Source organism: Pongo abelii, chromosome 9 (assembly GCF_028885655.2).
Source record: "Pongo abelii isolate AG06213 chromosome 9, NHGRI_mPonAbe1-v2.0_pri, whole genome shotgun sequence".
Lineage (NCBI taxonomy): Eukaryota > Metazoa > Chordata > Mammalia > Primates > Hominidae > Pongo > Pongo abelii.
The window spans coordinates 58,570,252-58,573,941 of NC_071994.2; the positions used below are offsets into that span (position 1 = coordinate 58,570,252).

Below are 3,690 nucleotides of genomic sequence, written 5' to 3' on the forward strand. Positions count from 1 at the left end.
AGAGGAGGAGGGAAAACTCAAAGATATATAACTTTCATTTGGGGGCTGTGGCAGTGTAATGACTCAACAGGTTTTCCTTGCCTGCTGCCTAGACAAAGCTGATGTATCAAGACAGGGGAACTGTGGCCAGGCGCAGTGGCTCACGCCTGTAATCCCAGCACTTTGGGAGGCTGAGGTTGGTAAATCACAAGGTCAGGAGTTCGAGACCAGCCTGGCCAACATGCTGAAACCCCGTCTCTACAAAAAATACAAAAAATTAGCCAGGCGTGGTGGCAGACTCCTGTAATCCCAGCTACTCAGAAGGCTGAGGCAGAGAATTGCTTGAACTCAGGAGGCAGAGTTTGCAGTGAGCCAAGATCTCACCTCTACACTCCAGCCTAGGTGACAGAGTGAGACTCCCTTTACTTTACTTTCTTAATAATTTACTTAATTCCTTTACTTTCTTAATAAACTTGCTTTCACGCCATCTCAAAAAAAAAAAAAAAAAAGACAGGGGAATTAGAATACAGAAGGAGTTTAATTCATGCAGAACTGGCTGTACAGGAGACCAGAATTTTATTATTACTCAAATTAATCTCCCCAAAATTTCAGCAATCTGAATTTTTTTTCTAATATTTTATTAATTCAAAAGCACTTTACAAGAAAATATAAGTATGGCTTCCAATAGGAATGTTATACCTGGACTTGGTACCAAGCTCACAGATTTGAGTTTGCAAGGAAAAACAGGCTTTCAAGTTAAACAACAATTTGTAACCAAAACTTTAATCCCAAGGATTCTCATAAAACATACTACAAATGACAGCATGAAAAAAAAATCTTGCCCAGTAACTCAAAGTTCGGCTCTACAATGTACCCTTAAACTGGCAGGACATTTTTGAAATCTCAAATTTGCACATAAAGAATGTCACGAACAGCCATGTATTCATATACAGCAATCAAATAAATAACTTATGACCTAAAGCAAAGGCAAACTTTCTTGAAACTTAACAGATTCTATACCAACTAGGCAACCTCTGCCCAGGATGAAAGTTGGATTTTTCAACAACCTGTAATTTAATAGTGCAGCGTTTATTTTTACCTGATGGCCTGTGTTTCACAGCAGTTTTTAAAGACTGCTTGTTCAACTATAGCTGCATCCTATATCCCAGCTACGGAAAAAAAGTAAATCTTAGTTCAATTTTTGCCAGTTGTTGCTGTATTTAAAAAAAAAAAAAATCACACTTCCGCTGGGCAGGTTTAGAGGTTTATTGTCAGTCTATGCGTAACTAAAGTTCAAAGCAAATTCAATCTTGCTTAAGGGAACATTGTAAAGTAACAATTCTTGGTATTACATGCCTCATATGATCCATTTCAAACCATAGAGAATTACACCTCTGTGTCACTGTTTCCAGAGACAAACAGATTTGAACAGCTAAAACATCTTAAAAATGCACCAAGCTTATGAAGTCTCAAACAAAACTTGAATTTTCTGTACATACTCCTGTCAGATGAAGTAATTTCCTGTACACCACTTCTCTTGCAAACTGTCTTCTATTTCCTTTCATTTGACCTAGATTGGCTACGAGACCTAGAGAAGGATCGGGACGGCTTGTGATTTCTCTCCCGAGACAGCGATCTCTCTCTTCTCCTATCTCTAGAAAGCGACCTGCTCCAGCTGCGAGAGAAGCTTCTCCTTCTTGGAGATCTGCAAGGAGGTGGAGGACTACTCCTACGATAATCATCTTGAGGGCGACGACCCCAAGAGGGAGGTGGGCCATGATTTCTACTTCTTTTTTCACCATTGGACAGTTCCATTCTTACACGGCAGCCACATAGTGTTCTTCCATCTAGCTCTCGGGGATGGAATTGCATCAGCTCCATCTCGGGGATCTTCAAATTCAACAAAAGCAAAGCCGGGTGGGTTTCTAGCAACCCACACACTTCGGAGTGGTCCATAGTAGCCAAAAGCCCGCTCCAATTCGGTCTTGTTGCCATTGTTTCCAAGATTGCCTACATAAACCTTTCAGTCCAATGGACAGGAATAACGATGCATTTCGAGATCTAGGGTTAAAAAACGCAGCGGCTTAAATCCACATGCTCCGATGGGCCTTCCTGCTTTCCTCCAGCCCAACACCCACCAATGCTCTCCCTCACCCGGCGTCCATGAAATGGCGCCTGAATTTTATTTTATTTTATTTTATTTTATTTTATTTTATTTTATTATACTTTAAGTCTAGGGTACATGTGCACAATGTGCAGGTTTGTTACGTATGTATACATGTGCCATGTTGGTGTGCCGCACCCATTAACTTATCATTTACATAGGTATATCTCCTACTGCTATCCCTCCCCCCTCCTCCCACCCCATGACAGGCCCTGGTGTGTGGTGTTCCCCACCCTGTGTCCATGTGTTCTCATTGTTCAATTCCCACCTATGAGTAAGAACATGTGGTGTTTGGTTTTCTATCCTTGCGATAGTTTGCTCAGAATGATGGTTTCCAACTTCATCCATGTCCCTACAAAGGACATGAACTCTTCATTTTTTATGGCTGCATAGTATTCCATGGTGTATATGTGCCACATTTTCTTAATCCAGTCTATCATTGACGGACATTTGGGTTGGTTCCAAGTCTGTGCTATTGTGAATTGTGCTGCAATAAACATACGTGTGCACGTGTCTTTATAGCAGCATGATTTATAATCCTTTGGGTATATACCCGGTAATGGGAAGGCTGGGTCAAATGGTATTTCTAGTTCTAGATCCTTGAGGAATCGCCACACCATCTTCCACAATGGCTGAACTAGTTTACAGTCCCACCAACAGTGTAAAAGTGTTCCTATTTCTCCACATCCTCTCTAGCACCTGTTGTTTCCTGACTTTTTAATGATTGCCATTCTAACTGGTGTGAGATAGTATCGCATTGTGGTTTTGACTTGCATTTCTCTGATGGCCGGTGATGATGAGCATTTTTTCATGTGTCTATTGGCTGCATAAATGTCTGCTTTTGAGAAGTGTCTGTTCATATCCTTTGCCCACTTTTTGATGGGGTTGTTTGATTTTTTCTTGTAAATTTGTTTAAGTTCTTTGTAGATTCTGGATATTAGCCCTTTGTCAGATGAGTAGATTGCAAAAATTTTCTCCCAGTCTGTAGGTTGCCTGTTCACTCTGATGGTCGTTTCTTTTGCTGTGCAGAAGCTCTTTAGTTTAATTAGATCCCATTTGTCAATTTTGGCTTTTGTTGCCGTTGCTTTTGGTGTTTTAGTCATGAAGTCCTTGCCCATGCCTATGTCCTGAATGGTATTGCCTAGGTTTTCTTCTAGGGTTTTTATGATTTTTAGGTCTGACATTTAAGTCTTTAATCCATCTTGAATTAATTTTTGTATAAGGTGTAAGGAAGGGATCCAGTTTCAGCTTTCTACATATGGCTAGCCAGTTTTCCCAGCACCATTTATTAAATAGGGAATCATTTCCCCATTTCTTGTTTTTGTCAGGTTTGTCAAAGATCAGATAGTTGTAGATATGCGGCATTATTTCTGAGGGCTCCGTTCTGTTCTATTGGTGTATATATCTGTTTTGGTACCAGTACCATGCGGTTTTGGTTACTATAGCCTTGTAGTATAGTTTGAAGTCAGGTAGCGTGATGTCTCCAGCTTTGTTCTTTTGGCTTAGGATTGACTTGGCCATGCAGGCTCTTTTTTGGTTCCATATGA

General features: G+C 40.6%; 1 pseudogene; it reads right to left on the minus strand.

The window, feature by feature from the left end:
• Positions 1–742: 742 nt before the first annotated feature.
• On the minus strand, positions 743–2,032 carry LOC100937589 (serine/arginine-rich splicing factor 3-like; annotated as a pseudogene).
• Positions 2,033–3,690: the final 1,658 nt, after the last annotated feature.